The following is a 16,607-nucleotide window of genomic DNA, read 5'->3' as shown; positions in this document are numbered from 1 at the left end:
TTTCACAGTTTAGACAACAACCCAACTAGTTTTTTCCCATGGCAAAGTCATTTGCACAGACAGATGTTTTTTCTGTTTTGTGCATTTTTACTGTAGTTGGATTCAGGATTTGCAGGATAAACATTGCATAGGATTGGTTTGTATGGCTGCCATGCTGGGCACACTTCCTTGAGCATGTTTCCCACCTCACCCCCCAGGGTTCCAGTATCAGCATTAGGATTAATAACTTATTTGAGATATAAACATAAAAAGATGCCTTGTAGTTCAGAGGTATGTTCTCTAGATTGGCAGTGGCTCTTGAAGGCAGGGGTCTCCCCAGGCCTAGCTATCCAAGACCTTTTTTTTTTTTTTTAACAGGAGGTGACTGGCATTGAATCTGGGATCCCATAGCACACATATAAGAATGTAAGAAGAGCCATGTTGGATCAGACCAGGGGTCCATCTAGTCCAGCATTTTGTTCACACAGTGGCCAACTAGCTGCCCACAGGAAACCCACAAGCAGGTCATGAGTGCAACAGCACCTTCCCACCCATGTTCCCCAGCAACTGCTGTACAAAGGCATACTGCCTCTGATACTGGAAGTAGTATATAGCCATTGATAGCATTCTCCTCTAGGAATTTGTCTAACCCCCCTTTTAAAGTCTTCCAAATTGGTTACGATCACTTGCAGCCCTTAACTAATAAGCTTTTTTGAGTAGAAAAGAGGGGTATATTACATATACTTCTACAAAAAGAAGCTGATTCAATTTAATGTGATATTGTTGCAACTCTGTTTTGTTTTTAGTACCAACTCAGGGGACCCCTATATGCTAACAAGCGCTTGGTACAGAAAGGAAATGATCAGACAGGAAGTTAGAGTTAAGTCACACCTACATGGTGCTATATTGATACACACACAAATGATACACATTTGAAGAAAGTAACACACCACTGAAAAAACACATGTAGTTTATTTCTCCTCTCCCAGCCCAGGAAGCAGTCACAGGGCAATTTAAGGAACACCCACAACGAATTCATAACTACCAAGTTGCTATTGAGATGGGCTTGTATACATCAAGGAGTCCTGGGGGAAGTGTAGTGTATCTCTGCACTCTGCACAGAGAGGCACACTAGACCCCCTTGAAGGATCACGGTCAGTGAGGGATGACAGGGTTGGAGGACAGGTCTCGCCCACACCAACTACATCCCGAAGTGCAGGATTTTCCTTTTCCCATAGGAATGAATAGCAGCCACCCATTTATAGAGAAAAACAAATTAAAAAAAGAGAAGTCTACTGGGATGTCATTAAAGTGTGTGTGGGCAGGGATACACTGGTTCGCTGCCCTGGTTAACTCCAAGCATTGAGACTTAGGGCCAAACTAGACATGATGTTATCCACGTACACTGAAGTGCTGTGGCAATTATTAATGCTTTTCATTTTCCTCAGGACCGCAGGGTAGCCCTTCACGAATAGCAACAACAAAATGGTCCTCCCCCCCCCCCCCCGAAGCTGCTGAAATGAAGAAAGGTTGGCGTAACCAGGAGTGGACTTTTTGTGGTATAAACTCAGGACTCAGTTCAGCTCTGGTTGTGGTTATTGTTCAGTCGTTGTGTCCAACTCTTCGTGACTCCATGGACCATAGCATGCCAGGCCTTCCTATCCTCCACTTTCTCCCAGAGTGTGCTCAAGTTCATGTTCGTTGCATCGGTGATGCTATCTAGCCATCTCATCCTCTGCCGTCCCCTTCTCCTTTTGCCTTCCATCTTTCCCAGCATCAGGGTCTTTTCCAGTGAGTCTTCTCTTTGCATTAGGTGGCCAAAATATTGGAGCTTCAGCTTCAGTATCTGTCCTTCCAATGAGCAGTCAGGGTTGATTTCCTTTAGGATTGACTGATTTGACCTCCTTGCAGTCCAGGGGACTCGTAAGAGTCTTCTCCAGCACCACAATTCGAAAGCATCAATTCTTCAGCGCTCAGCCTTCCATATAGTCCAGCTCTCACAGCCATACGTTACCACGGGGAAACCATAGCTTTGATTATACGAACCTTTGTCGGCAAGGTGATGTCTCTGTTTCTTACTATGCTGTCTAGGTGTGCCATAGCTTTCCTCCCAAGGAGCAAGCGTCTCTTAATTTCATGGTTACAGTCACCATCTGCTGTGATCTTGGAGCCCAAGAAAATAAAATCTGACACTGCTGCTGCTCTGGTACCGACAACAAATTATTAGGTTCAGATTATGCTCAGAGGCACCCTTGTTCTTTCATTCTCCATGCACGTTCTTTGCATCTGTCACGGGCAGGTGCATCTTTGGGTTCTAGGGGGAAGAAACACAAACAGATCTGACAGTTCCGCCCAGCGCCCTCGCTGTCTGCTTTGCCTCCTCTCGAAGCAGCCCAACTGCCCCTCCTACTGGGGGGGGGGATTTTCTAGTGTTCCATTGGAACGCGGAAGTGCAGCTGTAACCTCATTGGCTCTCGCTAGGGCCCGCTCCGCCTTCTTCCTCTTCTTCTCGGAGTTGAGTTGGTCAGGCCGGAGAGTCGAGTACCGGGCTATTCTCCCGTTCCAAGTCCGGCGACGACGCCCAGGCTCACCCCGAGGTTGGCCAGGCCGGAGAGCCGAGCGCCGATGCGGTCGAACGCGATTGGCCGCGCCTGGCGAGCGAGGAGCCGCACCTCAGGGCGAAGCGGCAGCGGGTGGGTCGGAGTGCGCGTTGCCCCTCACCCTTCCCCTGCCTTGGCTCCCCTCAGGCTGGAGGGGACTGACCCGGTGGCGGCTCTCGGGGCTGGACAGCGCCGAAGAACTTTTCCCAGTCCGGAGTCGGGTGAGGAGGTACTACTTCTTCGGGCTGCTGGGGGGAGGGGGGGTTCTGTCTTTCCCCTCAGGCGTCGGTGCAAAGGGAAGAGTGGGGCGGGGGGGGGGAAGGAGCCTGACGGGGCGGGAGAGGAGAACCGTGGGAAGGCGCAAATCTCTGGCCGGGTGGCAGGGAGGAGGAAGAGGAGAACATGAGGAAGGGGGCAGTGGCAGGGGAAGCGCCTGGGGAACTGACCCCCCCACTCCTCGTGGAAGTAAATCTGAGGGAAGGAGCAAATGACCGAGGAGAACAGAGGTAGCAATTGCGAGAGAAGAACTGGGGGGGAGGAGGAAGAGAGCGGGGGAAGGAGCCAGAGGCAAGTCTGAGGGGAAACAGGCAGCAATTGCGAGGGAAGAACTGAGGAAGGGGAGGGGGGAGCCAGAGGCAAGTCTGAGGGGAAACAGAGGCAGCAGTTGCGAGGGAAGAACTGAGGAAGGGGAGGGGGGAGCCAGCGGCAAGTCTGAGGGGAAACAGGCAGCAATTGCGAGGGAAGAACTGAGGAAGGGGAGGGGGGAGCCAGCGGCAAGTCTGAGGGGAAACAGGCAGCAATTGCGAGGGAAGAACTGAGGAAGGGGAGGGGGGAGCCAGCGGCAAGTCTGAGGGAAACAGGCAGCAATTGCGAGGGAAGCACTGAGGAAGGGGAGGGGGGAGCCAGAGGCAAGTCTGAGGGGAAACAGGCAGCAGGTGCGAGGGAAGCACTGAGGAAGGGGAGGGGGGAGCCAGAGGCAAGTCTGAGGGGAAACAGAGGCAGCAGTTGCGAGGGAAGAACTGAGGAAGGGGAGGGGGGAGCCAGAGGCAAGTCTGAGGGGAAACAGGGAGCAATTGCGAGGGAAGAACTGAGGAGCGCGGGAGCCTGAGGCAAATTTGAGGGGAAACAGAGGCAGCAATTGTGAGGGAAGAACTGAGGAAAGGGAGGGGGGAGCCAGAGGCAAGTCGGAGGGGAAACAGGCAGCAATTGCGAGGGAAGAACTGAGGAAGGGGAGGGGGGAGCCAGAGCTAAGTCTGAGGGGAAACAGGGAGCAATTGCGAGGGAAGAACTGAGGAGAGTGGGAGCCTGAGGCAAATTTGAGGGGAAACAGAGGCAGCAATTGTGAGGGAAGAACCGGGGGGGGGGGCAAAGGCAAATCTGAGGGGAAACAGGCAGCAACTGCAAGAGAAGAACTGAGGATAGGGGAAGGGGGAGCCAAAGGCAAGTCTGAGGGGAAACAGAGGTAGCAATTGTGAGGGAAGAACTGAGGACAGGGGAGGGGGGAGCCAAAGGCAAGTCTGAGGGGAAATAGAGGTAGGAATTGCGAGGGAAAACCGGGGAAGGGGAGGAGCCAAAGGTGAATCTGAGGGGAAGGAGCCAGTTGTGAGGAAACTAACAGCATGGGCGGAAAGGAGTGTCAGGTGACAGGCAATTCCTGAGAGAAGAGGGAGGTTGGAGCAGAAACATGAGGATGGGTTGAGAGAGAAATGGTGGGAGGGGGGAGGGGGGAGGCATATGTGGGGCAAGTGTGAGGAAAGCCAAACAAAAGGGGGGGAGGGAGGCAGTTGAGGGAAGTTCCCCTCCCCAATGTTGGATGAAAGGGTAGATGTGGATAGGTGCAGGGAGTAGCAACTTAAGGATCGGGAATTATATATGAAAAGGCCTCCCTGCTCGCCCCAACGTAGAGGGATGGGTGTCAGGGACACTAATGGTGGTGATGGGGAGGGTGGAAGAAAACACTGAGAGGGGTGAGAAATGGTTGAGGGAATATGTGAGGGGGGAACCCCTAGTTTGGGAAAAAGCAAAAGAGGGCGTGAAGCAGCTTGAGGGAGGGAGCAAGCCAGATGTGAGGTAATCTCCAGTCAGTGATATTGAGGCAGGGGGGACATGGAGGAAGGCTGAGGAGACAAACAGTCATGGGCAGCTTGGTGTGCTGAAAGGCATTAGGTGCAGGTTGAGGGGAGGGAGCTTATATGTGTAGGACAGGTGAGAGGAAAGCTTGGGGGTCAATGTGAAGGAACAGCCAAGTGAGAGCAGCATCTTGGAGAGAGAGGTGATAAGCAATACAAGAATAAGGAACAAACCTGTTTGCGGGTGGGGAATGTAGTAGATGGACTCTTAGATCTTGTGAATCAGCTGTGAAAAGTTGCAGGAAGAAATGGATATATTGTTACCATAAAAACACCCACATTGCATTGCTAGCCTTGGAAAATAACATTGAGTAGAGATGTAATCAGTTCTTATCATTGCGAAGTTTGGATACCAACAGGATGAAATAATGGGGGGAGGGGGAGTACAACCAGTGAGTCTGAGCATGTATGTGGTGGTTAGGGAGAGAGATAAGTGATTAGTTGAAGGATCTTCCTGGAATGCAGAGAGGGTAGCAACTGGAAGGGAAAGGTTGGGTTCGTTGATGGTAATTGGTGAGAACAGGGATAAATCTTGGGTGTTCAGTTTGCTTTATCCACCTTGATAGTTCAGTGAGAGCACTTTTAAGTCCATAGTCCAACTTTAGCTTAGGGTAAGTATAACAGTACAGTTAGTTGCTGGTGAGTTGGAGGCAAATCTATTTAAATTGGAACTAAACTATATAGCATGATTATCTCTAAAGTATAGACCTTTGCAGGAAGGAAGCAGGGCTTGTTTATCCTCCATGCCACCCCATACATTGGACCATAGCCCATTTGATTATAAAGTACTAATTCAGTGATTAAAGGTAAGGTAAGTAATAGAAATATCTGAACTTGAATCCCATGCATCTGCTTTGCTATATCAGCTTCAACTGATAAGGAGGTATGTTCTATAAAACACATTCTCGCCATTCCCCTATGTTTTTAGGGGAATTATTGAGGATCTGTTTCAGCTTTGCACATCTCACTTTTGTATGTGTATTGGTTCTATGTATGAACCTTCAGCAGTTTACAGGGTTTTTTTTTCATGTGTTGCCTTCTTTTCTCGGTGCTTTGTATTAAGATATTTTAGCCTTGGATTTAGCTGTTTCTCTCTTAGTTCTTTTCTCCTTATGGTCCTGGAATCATCTTAGATTAACTCTACTAGTGAGAATCCATAAGCATATGTTTTATTACAAGGTGGGTTTAGTCTTCTGTGACTTGCAGTGGAAGGAGTATAGCTTGACATTGATTACAACAATAGGTAGGTAACTTTTTTTGCTGCCAGGTTACATCTGTAATTAAAGGTTACAAATGCAATGTATACACAAATATTAAGGCACAGTAAGGGTAGACAAGTGGCAGTTCACATGCTCCATTTGGCCTCTAAAGGCATAGCTACTAATGACCCCACCCCCTTTCTCTATGCCACTTTGTCCCACATAAGTTAAGCCATAATCAAAGAACATTCTTCCCTAAAGTGAGCAACCACAGTGGCTTTAACAAAGTCACCTCCCTATGTTCCTCAGGTGTTCACTCAAAGAGGGTGTCTGTCAGGGTTCTCCCCTTATGTACTTATTTGTTCCATTTATATCTTGCCTTTCTTTAAAAAATACCCAAGGCAGCCAACAATAACATCCACAAATAAAGATAACTAATCCACAAACAAGTAAACAATGCAAGAACAAATAAAAATAATTAAATTAAAAATACAGATTAAAATGGAGAAACAGAGAAAACAGAACAAATCAGCCCAGTAGGCCAAACATCTGTTTAAATAAAAAGGGTTCTGTCTGTTGGTTGAAGTCTGAGCAACAGGGCTTGGCAAGCTTCCTTTGGTAGGGAGTTCCAAAGTTGGGCATGGCCACCAGGAAGGCCTTTTCTCGAGTTCCCATAATCTGGAGCTGGCGGGACAGAGAGAACAGCCACTCCAGAGGATCTCAACACACATACTAACAATGGCATTCGGGTAAGAATGGTTGTGAGCAATTTTATCTGCAAAATGTCTTGCAAATTTGGCATGACAGGTACTTCAGTTGATCACTCCTGTGCCAACGTGCAATAAAAAAAGGAGGAAATGCTTATTAAGGCATGGATTCTGTTGACATTATTGTTGCTGTTGAATTGGGGAGGAAGGGGTTAAAGAGCCCTTCGCCTGTGTCTTGGCACAAGGGGAAGTGAGTCAGTGGGTGGAGTCAGTGTTGCTGGCCCTCCAGATTTTGCTTAGTTCAAAATACAGCAACAGTGAAAAAGTTAATTGCTGACCATAGAGGTACAGGGTTCTGTGAGTGCACATTCCACCTCTACTATTTTACTTGAAAGTTGCCCTATATTACTTATGTAACTCTGTGTTTATTGTTTTTTCTGAAATGTTCATGCATTTGTACTCAGTCCCCCAATAAATTAGCTGCAGAGTGCTTGGGCAAAATGCTATCAAAGAAGGAGGCAGGGGAACACTTGAGTGTGAAGTTGCTGAGCGTAGCTTCTGTTTTAAAAAGAAATGGAATTAGCAAAGTTCTAGACAAATAGGTGCAATTTACCCAAACTAGGTTGGATTGGGGTGTTCTTGTAATGAACTATGGAAGGTAGAATAATGGCATGGAAGAGGAACTTTCCTATATCTCTGCTCTCCTGTCTATGAAATGACTGCCTACTATGAAATGAATCTGTTGAAATCTTTAAATGGGTGGCCTTCTAATAATGCAAAGCTGCTGATTTACATAATAGCAAACCAAATGGCACACAAGTCTTGAATCATTATTTTTCAAATGTATATGCTGCCATTCTGACCCTGCCATTCTGGCCCACAAAGAGACTTGCAATAAATATATTAAAACATGAATCAAACCATTTTTTTTAAGTAATGTGTCGCCACAGTTCATCTTATGTGATCCTATTTGATTAAAAGATACTCACAGATAAGTGTGCATAAATCTGCAGCCATAATAAACTTGAATTGTAAATTCCATTTAACTCAATGGGACTTGCTTTCAAGTAGACATACTATAGGATTACACTGTAAGTGGAAGCAATTGGCTAGCCACGTGGGACATGTAGGAATTCCATATAAGTTACATTTGAGATGCTGAGAAGAGCAGAGTGATGGTTGTATTGTAATGGATGATAGATGCCTAAATGGTAGTAGTAGGTCCAGACCCTGATGTGGTTTCTGAACCTTTAAAAGTTTCATAGAAGGGAAAATCCTAACCAGGTATGGCTTCTCCCATCAGTCTTAGGCTTGAAATGGACAGCCTAATGTCCTCAACATGTGTTGGATTGTGGGGCCTCTATAATTCTACTTTGGAAGTAGCACGATCTATGTCTACAGCTGGAGCAAACTGGATGGATTGATTATGTCAACACCTGGTAAAGCAGATACAGAAGATGCAAACATATGTACTCCCCAAGCTACTTTTGCATCAGAGTATCACTCCGCTCCTTTGTTCACTGCAGTGGTATAGCTTATAGTTCATCTGTAACTTACTAGTCTTTTGTTCTTGACTAGCATATGAGCAGATCAAAAACGGTGTGGTGAAATATTGCACATAGGGAGTTGAGCCCAAGAGTGTGGTCTGCCTAGGGTTACCTAGCAAGCAGGTCTTACAACAGCCTTATCATATGAGCACATATGTACCTCCCTGTGCACTTAATTAAGCTCTGCTGTTTAATCTGCCCTTCACCTGGGTAGGCATGGAAGAGGACATTCACAAGGCTTTTTCAGTTGTGGTGCCCATCCTCTGGAATGCTCTTCAAAGAGACACCAGTATGCTCCCTCCACGTGTATATATTCAGTTGTCAGCTGAATTGCTTTTCTCCCAGATGTTTGATCTTCAAGTGTTTATAACTGGATTGATTTTATGTTGTTATTGGTTTTGTATGTTATGCATTTGTGACACTATTTTTTAGGTTCTATTTAATTTATGTTTTTTTACTTTATTTTTTTGTGTATTGCCTAGAGCACTTCTTAGTTGGAAAGGTGACATAACTATTTGTTTATAAAACCTGAAATATGCTATATAAATAATTTAACACCCAGCATTTATTGCACTAGTAGGATCCAGTAACTTCTTTCCAAATCTTGGTGGATTTGGATAGTTGTTCAGTACATGTTCACAATTCAGAATCTGTAATTTCTCTGCATGTGGCATAGACATCAGAACCTTCTGAAATGACATATCTTTTATTTCCACACATCCAGCATCTTTAGAAAAGTCGTAATGCTAGTTTGTTCTAGCCTGTGAAAGCTCATGGCAGACACACAAATATTTATGTATATTTAGAACATTTCCTATCCTATTTTTCAGTTCCAAAGGGTCTTTGAGCAGCTAAGAATAATAAAAATGCTGGCCTTTAAACTGCCTCACGACCTCATTGTATGTCTCAGTTTTGGAAACTGTGGCCACAAACAGCCATGTTATTGTCCTGAAATCTGAAGGAATTGGTCCATGCTGGAATACTGGAGCTGAATTAACTTCCACCCAGCATGCATTTCTTGTTGAGTAGGCCTTTCTTTTTTCTTTCTTAAAAGTGAAAAAATGTGACCTGGAGAAAAAGTGATGGAAGCCATGCTTAGGTTTGTATAAATGAGAACAAATCCTTAAGATTTTTTTTCTAGATCTTCCACTTTCTGTGTGTAGCTACTAAGTATTTGAGCAGTGTGAAGGGGAAGGGGTGAGTTTTTTTCCTTTTCATTTATGTAAGTGAAAAGGACTGCATTTCAGTTCAGGAAATATAAAAGGTTTCTTCCTCCTTTCAAAGAAGGAAGCATCTGTGTGAGCTGATGATCATGATGCTTTTGCTTTAGTTGCTGCTGTATCTGAACTTGTGTAACTGATGGTAGCTTATGTACATGTGGGGACAAAAGAGGAAGGGAAATGATAGCCGTGTCACTGTCAAGTAGCTGTTGGAGAACCTATGGAGGGAGGCACATGAAGAGCATCTGCCTCCCTCCTGTTCCCATAGCCAGGACTGTTTTGATTTGGGGAGAGGGGCGGGGTTCTTGCACATCAGTGCAAAACCCTAAATGCATATTAGTAGTGCAATATGTTTAGTTATTTACATTGTAATAAAATGTTTAGCTTTTAAAAATGCAGATTGCAAAAATGCCCAGTACTTCTGTATTCATCTCTCTTTATATCTTAGCTTCTAGACCAGCCTTCCCCAACTTGGTGCCCTCCAGATGTTTTGGACTACAATTTCCAGGATTCCTGATCGTTGGCCATGTTGGCAAGGGCTGGTGGGAGTTGAAATTCAAAACAGTTGGAGGGCACCAGGTTGGGGAAGGCTGCTCTAACCCTTGTAATCCTTATTTTATTTTATTTTTAAATGAAAGCTGGGATATTCTTGAGGATTTAACATCTTCTCTTGACTTCCCTGCCCTGTGGCTACTCACCTTGTGAGTATTGTTAATTCCATACTTGAATCTGCTTTTTTTGTTATCCCACAAGCTTTGTATATAGGTTAAATAGTATTATAGGATCCTGTTATAAGAAAGGACATCACTTGATTCTTCAGATCAAACAGATTATGAAAGGCTATTCTCCACCAACTTCTTATTTCCTATCCCAACTTTGAGAGTGGAATCTCTGCACTCTTGGGAGGGGGACAAGAAATTAACTATGGGAACCAAAGATTGGCAACATCAGATACTTCTGCTTGCTTCGTGGGATCATTTGGATGATCCACAATGATAGTACAAACCTAGAAGTTGTTTGTTTTGTTTTTATTACATTTCTGTACTGCCGAACAGCCGAGCGTCCCTGGGCAGTGCACAATTATTAAAACCATAAAACACAATATAAAACTTCAAAAGTAGCATCTAAAACCAAAGTAAAACCCAACAGCTGATAGAGCCCAGGGAAAGCATGGGTGAAAAGGTGCATTTTTAGGAGGCATTTGAAAGATGCCACATTTTCTGCCTCCCAAACTGCATGGGGAAGGGTTTTCCAGAGGGTGGGTGCTGCTATAGAGAAGGCCTATGTTGGGGTTCTTCGTGGTGGCATTCCTTTCGAAGTTGTGGGGTCAATTGTCACAGACCATTTCATGCCTCCTTTGTGGCCTCTGTCCACAAGGTTAGTTGTGATTATTAAAATCTAAGTAGGTTAAAAAGAAACCTCATAATAAAATTGTCCTGGATCCAGAGCTTGGGCCAAGCTTTGGGCTGGAGCCTGAAGATTCTGCTCTGTTGACCAGATGGGAGCAGAAAGCCACTGTCTGGGTTATTTATACAGGAGTGACCAATCAAATTTTCATACTCCCTTCCATTCATAGGGGTTGATGTTGTTCACCCCCATCCCACTGTGTGTGTATATGTGCGTGTGATACATATATAAATATAAACCCTGACCCAATTGCTCATGCTCACCAGGCTGCACAAAAATGATAGAGATCACTGCTGCTCAGTAGGTTCTGGAGTTGGCTGGACTCTGTTGTTTATGTTAAACAAATGGGGTGTCTGTGCCTTTCTGAAAAGCTGTTTATGAACCACTGTTCTAAAAGTATATACGCATTTCTGAAGGAGCTCCCACACGCTTGAGTTTGCATTGGCTCCCTGCAGAGGTTAGCTGGGCAGAGGCTTCCTGCAACTCGGACAGGAGGAGAAAAAATGTGGTTGATTATGAGTCATCCCTGGAGCCTCTCCTGCTTGTCAGAACATACTCCCCCCAAGTTGGGGGTGACAGGGCAGAGGAAAAAGTTCCATGCCTGTTGCAGAGAACACAGTAACTGAGTCCCCTTGTAGATCAGACCAATGAGCAAGCCTGACCTAGAAACAAGAAGTATTGCCTAAAGCACACCCCATTACTGAAAAAGAAGCATCTTTGTTGATCTGACTTATTTCTCTGTATTCCCTTATTTGACCATAGCTGGGCGGAGGTGCACAGGCTAAATCCCTCAAGTCTTGGGTAAGGGCCTTCTGCAGGCTCAAGTCTTGATTCCCTAGTGAACTACAGCAGTGGAAAAACTTTTGTAATGTGCCCCATTCTTTTGCTCCAAACCTCAACATATTTATATACCTAGAAGAATTCTGTTAATGATCTGTTGTAAAGCAAAACTGAAAATCTTCCTTATTATTGCAACAACGTTTTCACAGAAGGTTGATTAAGGTGGTAAAAGGTTTTATGAGAGGGTGGGAGTTCTGTCATGAACTCTTGGGATTGGGCCTTCTTCCTGCTTTGCACAGGGCTGCAGTGTTCATTTGCTTGTCTCATAGCAGAGTGAGCTCATGCTGTGTGTATGAGGAATTCATTACTCAACTTGTAGTGGTAGGAAAATGTCAGATTTAATGTAGAGAGCTTACAAAACACTTTTGGCAGAGTCAAAATGGAATGTTTTCAAACCAGTAAAATTCAGTCTTAATACAGATTTCTTTTTAACCTGTTAGGTAAGGAGCATATTCTTAAATCTAAAGAATCCAGAAACTATTTGAGAGCCTCCAGCTGTGTATTGTGTCCTTTAGGATGTGTTCATACTACCCAGTGGGGTTTTTTTTCCTAGAAGGAGGAAGAGTGACAGGTCTCTCTCCTTATCTGTTATCCTCCTCCCACCCTGAACTTTCTGCTATTCTTTGTGTGTGGACATTTTGCACTAGCAAAAAAGAAAAAAAGAAAAGAAAAAAGAACTACAAAGTATTGCTGGAAAACATGGTTTTATTGCAGATAGCACCATAGGGTGTTTTTTTTTTAATGCTCAGCATTTTGAAGTTAATCTTTAGATGCAATGGCCCTAATGCTTCCTTTTCTTAAGATGCCTTCCATAGAAAGATAACTTTTGCTGCATCCACAAAGAGTAGCAGATGAATTGTTTGTGAAAGTGCTCCAGCCTGATTTGTGAAGCAGCAGTCTGGGGTGTTAACTCATGAACAGTTAACTCATGAACGTGGCCAGGGCTCCACTACAATGCTTTAAAAGGAGCCCATCCCAGCCAGCAGATTTGCTTCTGATCATAGGCTGCAGCAGATCTGTTGGCTGTGAAGGGCTCTGCCAGGTTATCTGTTAATGAATAAGTACTCAACGTCTACCACTTAACATAACAACCCCACCTTCTGCAACTGTTGTGGCACAGAGCTTGGTGAGAGATTGAAACAAATCAGGAACTGCATCTATTGCTAGTCTGGATAAGAATGTTTTAATTTTTGTAAGTGGTCTTGTGTCCCAGTACTGGGAAAAAGGCGGGGTATAAATAAATAAATATAAGAAGAAGAAGAAGTACAAAGTTATTTTCTGACATGTTAAACCATCAGAGACTATTTCTTTCATCACAGTCTGCACCACCTGCCTTTTACAGGACTCCAAGATGAAAATGCACAGATGTCCTGCAAACCTTTGTGTTCTATTCAAATCTTGTGGTTTGTTTCTCCTTCTGAGTTGTGTCATAGGTCCTTTTGTCTTCTCTGGGAAATAACTGCTATGAAATCTCACAGCTTCCTCAGTTTCTTCTTTTGCCAAGGTAACCTCCAGTTAAGTCTATTCACCATGTATGGAAAGACCATCATTATATCCCTCCTTTTTTATCTGGGTGACTTGCCCCGTGACAAATATATCAAATACAAGGAAGACAACCTTTCTTGTAAGTTCTTCATCTGTTTTGTAAGGAGATTGTCACACCTTGGATCACAGAGCATTGTATCCTGTCGCACCAGCTCTTAGAAAATTGATGCTGACAAGCCCTAGCAGAGTCTTCCCCAACATGGTGTCTTCCCGTTATGTTGGACTATGTTTCTCACAATCCTCAGTCAGCATGGCCATGCTGGTTGAGGTCTGTGGGAGTTGTAGTCCAACACATCTGAAAGGTACCAGATTGGGAAAGGCTGCCCTTGGACATCATCTTTTGTCACCTCTATTTGACTTGTTCAAGTACTACCTCAAGCTTCACTCAGCCATAACACCTGTTACAATGTAAACTGACTGCACTAAGCCACAGCTGGAAATATTCCAGGCACCTTTTCGTCTAAGTTCATAGAAATGTGAAGTCTGTTCTTAGGAGTCTGAAATGTCTGTTCAGCCCTGTGCAGGCATGGTTGCCAGCATCAGCGTTTTAGCATTCAGAATTTGAAATATTTCCTCAGCCCTGCCTAGCTCCTATCTGGTGACACGCAACAAATATGCCACATGGTCCTACCGGGACACTGTTCTGGTTCACTTCAGTTGAGCATAGTTATTTAGTCAGTTGTGTGTTTAAATATGAAGAAGGGAAGCTTGAATTTCTGGTAATCCTGATCTGCAGGAATGCATGGGATCCCTTTCCTAATGCCTGACCATCAAGCAACTGCATCTTAGCTTTTGAGTGTACTGAGAAGCTAGCCTACGCAGGGGTAGCTCCACTGGCAGGGAGGATGCATTTGTAAAGAGTCGAAGCACAATGGGTTACAAATGCAAGATATGCTTGAACCTGGTGCTGATATATACTTACCATCAAGTGTCTTGCTTACATGTTTGAGAATACCCTGTCAGTGCAGATTTGTTGCTTTGTGTGTGTGGGGTAGGGGTGGGGTGGGGGTTTCAGATAGATCCTCTTATCTCCACTCATTCCCAAGTGGATGGTTGCTTTCTTTTGCTCTGTTTCATGCTTGGATCACGTTGTGATATAAAAATTTGGACCTGTCCTTGATTAAGGGAATTTCCCTAAGGGACTTGATCTCTTAACCTCTTCTGTAATGTGGAGTAGGGGAGGGATCTCTTAACAGACTTTTCAGTATCCATGCCAAACTGTAATTCCTAGGAATCTTTGGGGGGAGCCATGACAATTAAAACTAGTTTACGTTTTTATTTATATACTGCATTTTCATTGTACCTTTCCTCCAAGGAGCACAAGTGATGTACATAGTTGTCTCTTCCCCCTACCTGCCCCCATTTACCTGCACAACAACCCTGTAAGGAAGGTTAGGCTGAGAGAGCAGCTGGCTCAAGGTCATGGCTGATCTGGGTTTCTCCAGTTCTAGTCTGAAATGGTAACCACTATACCATATTGATCATCTAGTGCAGAATTTCCCTATGTGTTTAAGGTTAATGATTCAAACCTGCTTTCTAGTGTTTCATGATAAACCTCTTTTAACATTTCAAATTGTGTTTTCTATCTCTTTCAAGTAAAACTGGAGGTTTATTTGGGGGTGCTACTGATTTCACTGTGTTAAGCCAGATTCATGGTAGTATAGTCAGCACTGAATCACCCTGAAGAAATGCGTTCTCTGTAAAGAAACGTAGGCTGGTGAGTGAGTAGAATATGGTACTGTAGAAGAAAAGAATATGGTACTGTAGAAGAAAAAAATCAGTGCACAATTATATTTTGATTTTATGTAATGGAAAATAACTTGAATTGTAACCTGTAATTTTTATGAGGTTAAATAAAAAAGCTTTAATGGTTTAATAGAATAAATTGCTAAAATGGAAGAGATTTTCAGAGAGGCAGTAGTGGCATGAAGCAACCCAGGAATATCTCTTCCCCCTTTCTTGTACCTGTAAGATTTTTTTAGTCTGTTGATGAGGAGATGCATGATGGTTCTCATTTGGTGAAAGTGTGGTGGCAACATACTGAATGTTAAGTTTGAAATTCCTTCTGTCTCTGTGCCTGTGTCTAGTAGCTCAGTGGGGCTTTGCATGCAGAAGGCCCCAAGTTCTGTCTCTGGTATCTCCAGTTAAAATTTCTTCTGGTAACAGGGTTGGGAAAACATCCATCTCGGCAAGCTGTTTCTTCCAGTCACAATAGACGGTATTGGACTGGATGGATCAAGATCAAGGGTCTGATTCAGTATAAGGCAGCTTCATCTGTTCATGATCCTTACTGGTTAGCTAAGGCAGCTAGTTGAGCATTGTAGTGCTGAACCAGACACATGGAAAGTGTATGGAAATATTACCTTAAGCACACTTTCAAATGGGAAATATGGTCACTTTTCATGCTGTATAGTGAGTCCTCAAAGCTGGTTTGTCCCTTCTATGGTGGTGATTGCCAGGAAAAAGATGGGGGACCAGCACAATGATGTGAGTCCATGTATATAGCAAGGTTCAGAAGTATCTCCATTCCGTAGCTGAGTCCTTTCTAAAGCTCTCATCAGATATGCTCTATGTTTTCCTCATAAAAATATCTTTTTCTCCCTTGTGACGGTCTTGGATGCTACGGTGGGATTTGTTCTTTCTGAATATTAATATGAAGATTCTGAATCAGATGTTGCATTTGGCCTTTAGAGGTCTGGCTGGGTTCAATACCAACTTACCCAAAGTGACTGTGAGGCAAGCTACTATCTTTCAGTTGTCCTCCCACTTGTAGAATAGGAATAATGCTGACCTTTCCAATGTTGTGAAGATTAATGCAATGGAGAGGTTCTGATTTACCCACAGCCTGATAAGGCTGATAAAAATAAACAGACAATAATAAAATGTTCATTTCTGTTCCACCATTCAGTATAAATATTCTCAGGGTCTCTCACGTAAGATCAATACAAATGTTAAAACAATACAAAGCAAAAAACCAGTAATTTAAGCTAGCAGCCATAAAGGTTATCACAGTTTAATAATTAAAAGTCTGGGAAGATTTTATTTTTTATTTTATTTTATTTAAAACATTTGTATCCCACCCTATATCATTAAGATCCCATAAAACAATCTTCGCCTGGTGTTGAAAAGATAGATAAATAGGCACCAGGTAAGCCTCCCTGAGGAGCTGATTCGATAGGTGGGGTGCCACAACCGAGGAGGCCGTCTCACTAGTTGCCACTCACCTCAGAAGATGGCACACAGGGAAAAGTATCTAATTATCTTGGTGCACAGGCAAGCTGGTGTGGAAGCAGGCATTCCTTCAGGTATCCTGACCCCAGTCAATACAGGACTTTAAAAGTAAGCTGCATTCTTGGCTAAAATTTCTCCCCCATCATCACTTATGAATGGATATGAGGGGCATTTGCAGAGGGGGCCCTACTGCAAGGCAAACT

General features: G+C 44.0%; 1 protein-coding gene across 2 annotated transcripts in view; it reads left to right on the top strand.

The window, feature by feature from the left end:
- Window positions 1-2,596: 2,596 nt before the first annotated feature.
- Window positions 2,597-16,607, top strand: part of TAOK3 (TAO kinase 3) — a 143,448-nt gene continuing 129,437 nt past the window's right edge. Inside the window, exon 1 of one of the 2 annotated variants that reach the window (XM_084820464.1) lies at window positions 2,597-2,800. The gene's annotated coding sequence lies outside the window, so the exon portion shown is untranslated. Of the gene's footprint in view, window positions 2,809-16,607 lie in introns of both variants that reach the window. The other variant, XM_084820463.1, reaches the window with a different exon arrangement.

This window comes from Heloderma suspectum, chromosome 13 (assembly GCF_057233095.1).
Source record: "Heloderma suspectum isolate Gila_16-S chromosome 13, 16-S_ref, whole genome shotgun sequence".
NCBI classification, from domain to species: Eukaryota; Metazoa; Chordata; class Lepidosauria; order Squamata; family Helodermatidae; genus Heloderma; species Heloderma suspectum.
Note: the sequence above shows the minus strand (reverse complement) of the source record. Positions and strands in the feature narration are given on the sequence as shown.